Below are 11,779 nucleotides of genomic sequence, written 5' to 3'. Positions count from 1 at the left end.
TCAGTAAGACTGGGAGAAAAGTCATTAATGTATTAAGAGAAGCTTGTAAGAGGGAAGATGGGGGAAATGCCAGCAGGACAACTTTTTCAGCAGTTCCCAGGCAGATCCACTTTGAGAAATGGTTCGTGTGGAAGTTGATTGATTCCTCTAAAGCTATCTATCCCCGCCCGTGTCATGGAAAGTCTTTGTAAACTCTCTTGGGATTTGCATACTGACGTTGGAAGACCGTTGTATGAGCTCATTCTTCTACCACTTTTAAATATATCCTTCAAATCTGTGCCCCATCATTACACCTTGTACATCAATCACCAACGATGTGGTGGGTATTATTCCAGTTACTGGAGATACAACAATCAATAAAAGAGACTGTCCTCTGTGCTAGTAGAGGAGATAGACAATAAGTTATCAGAATTTGACTCCATTTTACAGTGAGCAAACTAGGGACATGATCATGATAGAGTCAGAAATAGAAGGCTCAGGCCATTGCGGCCCCTGGAACGCACTGTCACATCTCCCGGTAGCCTGCAAGGGCCGGGCGCTGTGACCTCTGGCCTATGTTTCCCCAGCTCCAAGTAGAGTGCAGGCACACAACTGGCTCTCCATGCATATTTGCTTAATTAAATGATAAACTGTCCTTTAAATGAGGATCACTATAGAGTCATTTATAAAATCACAGCCGTTTTAGATTCAGAAGGAAACTTAGTGACCACTTGATCCCATTTCTCCTTTACTTTTTTTAGGGAACGGTTTATTTTCCATCAACCTTATATCCATTTTCTGTTTAAGAGTCTGTGGAAGAGCAGCTTAGGATCACTCAGGGGTTGTTGTTACCCACCAAGTGGCCTGAGCAGTGGGAGCTGCAGAGCACTCCTGAGCCGTGGCTGGGAGCTCCAGTCTTCCGTAGGGAACTGCGGGACATCTGCACACCATCTGAGACCTCAGGCTGAGTAGCAGTAAATTCGGGATCTGGGGCAGCCCATTCACCCGGAAATTCCTCCTTGGTCATGGCCTTTTCAGGAGAGATCACGGGAGATGTTGCCACACATGTGCAGAACTTGCCAGGCCAGCATCCACCACCCCCGACCCACTGCGTGAGCTCCAGAGCTGTTGTGGGGGTGGTCGTGTCCACACAGCGCAGAGGAGAGTCTGGGTTACACAGAGCGATGGCAGGCGGGTTAACAGAAGACATGTCTGTGAGAGGCTGGTGGTCAGCCCAGGGATCCGTAACCACCAGGAGACACAGCCCCTGCAGGCTCCCAGCACCTGGTTAGCGAGGGTTCCGGGAGCGAAGCGGGCACAGAGTGGCTCCAGCGGCAGCAGCTGAGTTGAGCACATCCCCCGGGACACTGTGCCTGGACGATATGACACTGACATCAGCCGGGTTTCTGATGGCAACAATGGCATGAACTGCCGGTAGACACATCTCTCAGGTTCTCATCAGATTTATGATGTAGACGCCATCACTTTTCCCTTTGTAGATGTACTGTTCCATTTGGAAGTCAAGGTTGGTGCCACCTAAATGGGCTCCTCCTGCAAGGAATTTGAGGACATCCTCCTCCCTTCGCAGGAGGACGCCAAGGGCTCCAGACATTGTGAAAGTTTCCCTTTAAGTTCCACAGGGACCCAGAACAATGTGGACCCTCATATGGACCCTCAGCACGGAAAAGCCATTTCACCTTTTCTTGAAGAAGAGAAATGAAGACTGGAAAGGCAAAGTGACTTGTCGAGGTTACGAATCTAGTCAGTGATCTTGTATTTGTGGCCACTGGAAACTCTAGATCCTTCCAATCCGGGCAAATTCTGCATCCAGTGTCCTTCAACATAGCCTAACTTGATAGCCTCCACTGAGAAATACTCCTGCTCCATAACCAAGTAACCTCCCAACAAAGCCTTAGCATCTACATGAAATGTGAAATAAGAAAATGTTTCTATTTCATTAATTCCCTTGGAATTCACAGGAAGTATGTATCATAACAGAAACAACTGGTCAGTTGGGTCACTGAGAGTGGCTATCCATATAACCCAAAGTGTGGTTTCTTGTTTTCAGCTTGGAGAGTATGAATTAAATTTTTAATGAATGGGATTCTTACGCGGCTTGACTGTGAATTTAGTATCTATAAAGGAGCCCAGAGGCCAAACTTCCCATTAATGGTTAGCAGGATTACTGGTCAAGAAGATTCCCTCAGGCAGAGAAATAACAGTTCAAGTGGAAAAGCAGTTGCTTTTGTTCTGAGGTCTCTGGGGTAAGTCCTTGAAGTCACTGCTGCCACTGCCAGAGGGAAGTCCCTAGTGGCCAAATAAAGAGGTTCCAAGTGAAAGAAAGAGTTGTTTAATTACACTGGCACAAATGGAAACCAAACAAGTAAATAAGAGAATTTGAGAGGAGAATTTGCTGTGTTGGTTTCTGCGTCTGCCCCCAATGGTTTCATTCTGTATATCTGTGGCATTTGGTTGAGGTGATGTGCGGTGAGAAGTTTCTGCTCATGGCTTTCCAATAAGAAATCCTGGAAACCACACTCAGGGGTCAGGACCAAAGGAACCCGAAAGAAGAAGTCCTTTCACAGCTACCCTTCACCCTCTACTGATGACCCCCAGATAAGAAGCTCTATCCCTGAGCTCTCTTCTGCATTCCAAGCTGGATTTCTCACTCCCTCCTGGACGTCTCCATGTGAAACTTCCAAAGACATCTCAAATCCATTCTCATTGTCTTTGCCCCCAAAACTGATCCTTCTCTTGTTTTCTCTTGCTCAGCAGACCACCCTACCATTTACCCAGGTACCCAAGTCTGAAACTTAGAATTTCTTCTTGACTCTTTCTCCTGTACCACTTCAAACTCAGTCATCTCCAGGTCCTGTCATTGCTGCCCTCTAAACAAATTTCACACCTTTCTCTTCCTCAGAAGGCATAAAGCCAGTGCCTTAGTGGATCATCAGTTCTCACTGGAGCTCCTACCTGGGCTCCCAGCCTCCCTTTGGTCCCCTCCAGCCCGCCCTCCACATTGTTCCTCATGGTCTTTCAAAAATAAAAGTTCAATTACCTACTTTTCCACTCTTTAAAGTCCTTCAGTGACCCTGGCAACAGAAACATCTACAAAATATGATGAAACAAAGAAGGAACCTGTAAGTCTGGACACAAGAGTAGAAATTCGAGCCCTGTTACTCATCTTGGGCAAGTCACTGGGCCTGTCAGAGCCTCCATTTCCTTATCCATAAGGTTTTAGTCTATATTATTTAATTTTTTTTAATTTTCAGTGAATGAAATAATGTCAGTTTTGACCCACAAATTTAATTTCAGAATTCACTGGGAGGCTATGACCTGCTGTTGATAAATATTGAACCACACAAGTTTCTAAGTTTCCTTCTAACACTGAAGATTTGGATAGGCCAAGTCAGAAAAGAGAAGAGCTGCTAGAATATAGTAAGAAAGACTAGGAAGAATTCCTTTTAACTAATACCATAAAAATACTCACTTATATACAACGAGGCCATCCCATATCCTAGTCAACAGCTCACTATTTTGCCATTTGTGAAAATGGAAACCACAGACACTAGTTAAAAATTAATCATGGGGGCACCTGAGTGGCTTAGTTGGTCAAGTGTCTGCCTTTGGCTCAGGTTATGATCTCAGGGTCCTGGCATCAAGCCCTATGCCCGTGTCGGGCTCCCTGCTCAGGGGTGGGTCTGCTTCTCCCTCTCCCTCTGCCCCTGCCCCCCACTCATGCTCTCCCTCTTTCTCTCAAATAAATAAATAAAATCTTTTTAAAAATTAACCACATAATATATACAATGGAATATTATGCAGCCATCAAAAAAAATGAAATCTTAACCATTTGCAATGACATGGATGGAACTAGATGGTATTATGCTAAGTGAAATAAGTCAGTCAAAGAAAGACAATTATCATATGATCTCACTGATATGTGGAATTTGAGAAACAAGGCAGAGAATCATAGGAGAAGAGAGGAAAAAATGAAACAGGAAGAAACCAGAGAGGGAGACAAACCAAAAGAGACTCTTAATCTCAGGAAACAAACTGAGGGCTGCTGGACTGGAGGGGGGTGGGAGGGATGGGGCGGCTGGGTGACAGATATTGGGGAGGGTATGTGCTATGGTGAGTGCTGTGTATTGTATAAGACTGATGAATCACAGACCTGTACCCCTGAAACAATACATTATATGTTAATAATAAAACAAACAAATACCTAATATATGTGCAGAGCTTAATAACCACTTTGTTGCAAAAAATCTTGCTATGGAAAATCGAAATAATAATAATAATTTAAAAAAAATAAAAATAATTAACCACTGACCTCAGTTTAAAATTGTATAATTGAGGGGCGCCTGGGTGGCTCAGTCGTTAAAATTGTATAATTGGTTTTATGATAGTATCCACAACTCCCTGTCTCTTTAGGCAGCCAGTCCCTTTTAAAAAACACCAAAAAAGTGTGGAGAACAGGGGCGCCTGAGTGGCTCAGTCATTAAATGTCTGCCTTCGGCTCAGGTCATGATTCCAGGGTCCTGGGATCGAGCCCCGCATCAGGCTCCCTGCTCGGCGGGAAGCCTGCTTCTCTCTCTCTCCCACTCCCCCTGCTTGTGATCTCTCTCTCTGTCAAATAAATAAATAAAATCTTTTTTAAAAAGTGTGGAGAACAGCTTTTTTTAATTTGATAATATATCTTGCAGATTACTCTATATTAGTATATTCGGATACACATCCTTTGATGGCTGCATAGTATTCCATTTCTAGACAGAGGTTTATTTAATCAATTCATTACTGATGGCCATTTATACTGAACCACAAACATCCTAGAAGTGGAATTTCAAAGACAAAGAATATATGCAGTTTTCATTTGCGAGATATTACCAAGTTATCTTCCACGGAAATTTTACTAATTTACACCCCAATGAACCAGGTATGAGTGCCAGTTATCCCAGATCTTCACCAACATTTGCTTGAGAATCAGCCACATGGATTCATATCTCAGCTTTGGCATAAGATATGTGATCTTGAACAAGCTGCTGAATCACTCTGAGCCTCAGTTTCCCTGTCTTTTGGCAATACCCACAAGATTGTTACAAGGATTAAATGCAGTAACGAATGAAGAAGATATTTTATAATTTATCAGATGTGTTTGGCAACATCTCATTTTCTACCAGCCCTATCCCAGTAACAGTAATATAATATGTAACTTTAACAAACTATTGTAAATTAACTTATAACTGTAATAGTATAAACCCCTTGAAGGCTGTCAAATTTAAGTAGTATGCCTCCTAGCCTCTGTGGCAAACTCTGCTCAATCAATGTTGACACATGATGTCTCAGAACACACATCTTCGTCTTTAAATGTATAGTTTTCAAGTGAGTCTTGCTTATTGATGGTCTTTGAAAGTTAACACTTTCTAAGCTCTAATGCAGTGCATGATGGACTGACGAAATCATTGCAGGTGACCAATATCTCTTACCAAAAATAGTTCATTTGTTCTGTCCAAAGTTGGTTTTGCAGTGCCATAATATACCAAAGGCAAATTCTCCAACCAACATTCTTTAGAGTCATTCACTAGAACCTAAATGTTTTTTTTAACAGCTTTACTGATGTATCATTTACCTATTTGGAGTATAAAATCAGTGATTTTTGGTAAATTTACAGAGTTGTGCAAACATCACCACAATCCAGCTTTAGAACATTTCTATCAACCCGGTAGGATTCCCACATGCCCATCCACATGTCCTCTGCAAGTTTGTTGTGTCAGTTAGCCAGGGATGTGTGGAGAACTTGGATCCTCTCTGCTCCCACACTGCACACTCTCAGAAGGCAGGTGTGTGGAGAATTTTTCAAGCTCCTCAGTGATTGTCTCATTTCCAGATCTCTCTATGAAATTTCTGGCTTGTTGGCCATGAGATTGCTTTTACCAACCTGACAACAACCTCTGCTGAATGAAGTGCTGGCCGCCCTCATTCACTTGCCTCCAAGATCCTGACGACATGACTGGGAGGTGTTTTTCACCTTTTGCTGGAACTCAGTTGTGCTCTCTCCAGCAGCAAACCTGTCATGGGTGCTTTCGGCTCACCACATTCTACTAGAAGCTTTGCACTGACTGAGCTGGGACAGGAGTGGGGGGGGGGACAGTGCCAGGCAAGAATGCCATATCTTCCCATTCTTCTTACCAAATATAGCAGTTCTGGATGAAAAGAACACTTCTCAATTTGTTGTTTGCCTTTGGTCGATTTCCAGAGCCCTGAAGTGGATGCTGTTGACAATGCTGTCTAGTTTTATCATTAACCTCTAGGGGGACGACATACTGACTTGCTCCTTCTGCCCTACTGGAGTCTGGAACTTGAGTTTGAACATGAGCAGCCTTCCTCTACTGGACTTCTCATTGTTCCAGCAGCTCTGACTCACAGCCATCAGTGGACAGTACTGTAAGTGATAAATACTTTATGGGAGAGCCAGGACCCAACGTTGCTGTGCCAGACCTGGCAGTCATGAGGTGGCTGGACAGCATTCAGCATACACGGTTGGTCTTGGTTCTGCAGGGGAAATTGATGGACAAAAACTCCCTCAATCCCACCCCCTTGCTTGTGTTCCTGCTCTCACTGTCTCTCTCTCTCTGTCAAAATAAATAAATAAAATCTCTAAAAAAATTTTTTTAAAAATGAGCCCAATAGGACCAAAAAAGGCAGCAGTAAAAATATGTATTAAATGTAGCCTCTTGTGGCTTAAACGCTAAGAACTGAGCCCCTTCCCAGCTCAGGAAAATCCAGAGGTGAAGGACATTTGGAAAGCAGCTGAGGGGCTGAAAGAAATTATTGCCTTGACACTGAGATATTTTGTTGCAAGCAGTGTAGCAAGTTCAGTGTTCCTCATATCTACAGAGAAGAGTCCTTTACTAATAATAGCTTGATGTGCGGGGTGGAGCCAAACTCGCTCAGATGGAACGGCCCCCCCACCTTTTCCATCTGCCCCTTTTTTACATGCTGTGTGACCCTGGGCGATTTTCCTACGCTCCCCCTGCCTCACCTGCCCCTCCTGTAAACAATACTTGCCTCAGAGGGTCTGTACATGTGGAAGGTCTTTGAATCATTCCTGACCGGTGGTATAAGCTCAATAGATATTAGTGCTTATCAATATTTGTAAACATTGTTTCTAGGGTTCCCCAGTGTATCCCTCATGAGAGGTTACTGGCTGTGAAATGTCCTTACCAGCTCTGGGCGAGAGCAGGAGCTTAAAAATGGGGCTGCTTTCAGATGCACAATTGTGCCCCCCAAGTGGTACCAAATCCACTCAGAATGACCTGCTGGCCACCACGCTTCTCAGACAGGTGTTTGGGAGCTCCTCCGGACCATCCCTCCTCCAAGCCCAATCCCTGAGCATCAGGCCCCACTGTGCCTGGCCCACATGCCTACTGACCAAGCACCTCTTTCCTCAGGCTGGGCACCCAAGAGTCAGAGGTCCCTTCACCTAGATTCTCCTAGCTCTTCCCTTCAGCTCCTGTGGCCAGGTCTCTGGCAGCTGGCTCTCCCAGAGCAGCCTGCTAGCTCAGCCTGGCTCCAGGCAATGGCCGACACTCCCTAAGGTGACACTTAGGAGCCCTATTTACCCTGCCAAGACAGCAGGTCTCTGCTTCTCTGATCATCTGAAATAACTAGCCACTGCTTGATAAATACACACTCAGAGAAAATATATACATGCCATATTCTTGGCATAGGTCAAAATTGCAATCATTCCAAAATTTGACTTCAATTCTTGTTTAGGGTTGCATGAGACACCACAGAGTGTTTTAGTAATTCTTGATCTCTTAAAAATATATGCCAGTCCCATTTGCAGAACTCAGGATTAAACACACTAAGAGTCCTTATCACATTGAGTTCCCGTTTTCATGTGATAGAACATAAATTCAGATCTGAACCATATGCGTTTAAGTGATAAAATCAAGCTTAAGACAACCAAACCAAAATAAAACAAAACAAAGCACTAAGAAGGCAGTGTGCCTAATGGCTCAAGGTGCAGCCAGTGAGCACAGACTGCCTGAGTTCAAAGACTTGCTCTTCCCCAGTAGCTGGGTGAGCTTGGATTAGTTAATTAACCTTGCTGTGCCTGTTCCTTCATCTGGAAAATAGGAATAATCATAGTACCTGCTTCATGAGGTTGTTGTTTTTTTGTTTGTTTTTTTTGTTTCGTCTTTTTTTGTTTTTTGAGATTTTATTTATTTGACAGAGAGAAAGAGAGAGCACAAGAAGGGGGAGCGAGGGAGAGGGAAAAGCAGGCTCCCCAGTGAGCAGGGAGCCCGATGCGGGGCTCGATTCCAGGACCCTGGGATCACGACCCGAGCCGAAGGCAGATGTTTAACCAACTGAGCCACCCAGGTGCCCCCTCATGGGGTTGTTTTAAGAAATAAAGGGCGTAGGGTGCCTGGGTGGCTCAGTTGGTTAAGCGACTGCCTTCGGCTCAGGTCATGATCCTGGAGTCCGGGGATCGAGCCCACATCGGGCTCCCTGCTCAGCGGGGGGTCTGCTTCTCCCTCTGACCCTCTTCCCTCTCGTGCTCTCTGTCTCTCATTCTCTCTCTCAAATAAGTTAATAAAATCTTTAAAAAAAGAAAAAGAAATAAAGGGTGTAATGTGTGTAGCACACTTAGAATAGTACCACATTACTAATGCTTATAAAGTTTAGCTATTCTTCTATTTGTTCTTATTAAATTATTTGCTGGTCAGGTAAGTCAGCATTTCCTAATTGTTGGTCCATGGAACTCAAAGAGGAACTCAAAAACTTACCATTAAATGGACTTAATTTTTAAGACAAAAACTCACATTGCACTTAATCAATAAGGTAAATTATATGTGAAGTCAGCATGTTGGAAGCAATTTGCATTTTCAGTGATAAATAAAGCCAAAGTGATTATTCAAATGTTTTTCTCTCTTTATTGTAAATTTTCATAGAATGAAGTCTATGCTTGCACACCTTTAACAACCTGTGAAGAATTTTCATATTTGGCCAATCCACAGTAAACCAATGTTGGGAGATGTTGCTAGGAGAATAAGCACTTAGAAAGAGGCTGCTACACTCCTTAATTCCCATGTGAATTTATAGGCACAGTAGATTAATGACTGTCCCGGGACACATTCAGCATCAATAACAACATTAAAATAATTAGAAAATAGTTATTTAAAACAGTGTGCTAAATATATTTGTAATACCTATAAGAAAGGCGTAATAGTCACAATATGTTAAAACATCTTACTTATCAATAAGGCACAGGCTAACAAGGCAATTTATAAATGACAAAAGAGAATAAATGGACAACTTATACACAATATGAAAAGGTGCTTAACCTCACTAACAACACACAAAATGTCAAGCAGATGTATTTACTCCTAACCCACTGGCAAAGACAAAAATAAATAATTGATGTTACTCGGGATTAGTAACAGTTGGGTGGCAATGTGAACTGGTACAGCTTAGAGCAAGAATGCTGCCAGAACTTTCTCCCTTTCAGGTGCAAAGTCAGCCGGGAAAAGTGTCTGCCTCGGAGCTCCACCAAGTCCCATAGGCTCTAGTCTCATGCGCTTCCCCGTGTCTGAGGAATACAGCACCACAGTTGGCTTAGTCTGAGCCAGTGGTGGGGCCCCACCCAAAGGAAACGAAAATTTAAAGTCACAGACCACATTTAAAGCCACAGAAATGAACAGGATCACTCAGGGAGAAAATTTAGAGAAGAGTCCAGCACGATGCCAGTGGGAAACTATAATGTAACCACAGATATTGTGTGTATCTTTCCAGGGTGGTTCCATGCTTTCACATTCCTATTTATGTGCATATATTCTGTTTTATTAATATATAAGACATGACCTCATGTGTATCATTCTACAACATATTTGTTTGTTTCCCTCACCAGTATGTCCCCGAGTAATTTCCGTGCCTGGTATCCCCAAGTTAAGGCTTCCCTGGGCTATTTCTCTGAATTAACTCTTGACTGGGGCCAAGAAGAAAGTGGAGGTGGTCTGCTCCTTATGCCCCAACCCACCTCACCCCTACCTTCCTGATAATGGTACCACCATTTCCTGAGACTTGGTTTCTCTTCTTATGTTTTATTTTTTGTTATCCTTTTCAGAATGTATTATCATGATTTTGTCTCTTTGGGGGTACATGCTGTCATTTCAATGAGTTTTCAGGAGAATACGTGTGTAAGTCATATGGTCAGTCTGCTACAGCAAAGCAAAAGTGTCCATAATGTAATTTAAGGGATAAAAGCAAGTTGCAGAAATAGCTACATATACATATATCTACATCTATGTATATAATACATATATGTTTACATATATACCATTTTTAAATTAGTATGCTCTGTATGTTTAGAAGTCAAGCAAGATCTTTGTATAGTATACATCTCTATATTTTAGTAAGTTTTTTGAATGGGCATCAAATATTTTTACAAAGAAATGTTCTTAAAAATCAGTAAGCTGATTTTTAATTTTTTAAGAGAGAACATGGTCATTAGAGAAATCATTGAAAATTCAAGAAGAAAAATGAATTAGAAGAAAACCTTCCATAAAGTGTGGAATTACTATATTGTACATCTGAAACTAATATAATACTCTAAGTTAACTAACTGGAATTAAAATAAAAAAGAAAACCAATCTCCTTTTACTTTGTTGATAACTATTTGTCAGAATAACATTTTGGCTTGTATCCCCTTTATCTTTTTTCCCTGCCAGTATGTACATGCTTTTTCTCCTCAATGCAATAATTTTGAACATAATGATGTTTTCTCTTAATAATATGTCCTGAGCATCTTTCCAAATCAATAAAGAAGTAACAGCTAATCTAAAAGAATAGATTTCATATTCTCTCTCCAATAAAATTAGAAATCAATATAGAAAGATAAGGGAAAATACATTGGAATTTTAAAGATATCATTCTAATAGTGTATGAGTCAAAGAGAAAATTACAACATAAATTTCAAAATGTTGGAAACTAAAAGATAACCAAAGCTGTATAAATCAAGACTTGTAAGATGCAATGTATGTTATATTACATTATGTTAGTAGTCTTAAGTGCATTTATTGGTAAGTAAGAAATGTTTAGTAACAAAGTAAGATTGAAAATAATTTGATTTTTTAAATCTGTGTGGTAGTTACATGGGTCTTTATTACATATATATGTTTTTGGTTTTTTGCTTTTCTGGGTATTTGGGATATCTCATATATTAAAACTTTTTAAGAAAAATAAATGAGTTAACTCAGGAAGCATTTGACTCAAAGTAAACTCAAAGAAAGCAGGAAAGAAGAAATAAATACAAAAGCAGAAACTAATTATGATCAATAAAGCTAAAAGCCAGTTCTTTGAAAAGACAATAAATAAGCCCCCGGTTATACTGATCAAGAAAAAAGAGAGAAGACACAAATTAGGCACAAAATAACATTAGAAATGAAGGGAAGATATAACTATGGATGCAGTTGAAAATTTAAAGTATAAGAGAAAAACATTATAAGTTTGGAAAATATAAATTATAAAAATAAATTCAAAGAGAAATGGAAGACTTGAATAAACCAACAACTGCTTAAAAACTTGAATAAGTTGCAAGGGAAAGAAGTGCTCCTTTGTCCTCTCACAAGCGGCACAGTATGGTCATAGGCAGGTTTTAACAGCATTCAATAGATTATTCTATCCAATACAACCATCACAAAAAAAACAGAATATTTTTCAAAGAAAAAAAGAAAGTTACCAACTTATTTTCTGGAACAAAACTGTTTTAGCCTGGGTTTCCCTGAAAACAGAGCCT

At 41.3% G+C, this 11,779-nt stretch overlaps 1 pseudogene; it reads right to left on the bottom strand.

Annotated features, from left to right (window-relative positions):
- Positions 1–810: 810 nt before the first annotated feature.
- Positions 811–1,591, bottom strand: LOC114209032 (small ribosomal subunit protein uS2 pseudogene; annotated as a pseudogene).
- Positions 1,592–11,779: the final 10,188 nt, after the last annotated feature.

The sequence above is a fragment of the Eumetopias jubatus genome, unplaced genomic scaffold (assembly GCF_037043125.1).
Source record: "Eumetopias jubatus isolate StellerSeaLion01/CBP00866 unplaced genomic scaffold, mEumJub1_p1.0 scaffold_1, whole genome shotgun sequence".
NCBI lineage: Eukaryota > Metazoa > Chordata > Mammalia > Carnivora > Otariidae > Eumetopias > Eumetopias jubatus.
Note: the sequence above shows the minus strand (reverse complement) of the source record. Positions and strands in the feature narration are given on the sequence as shown.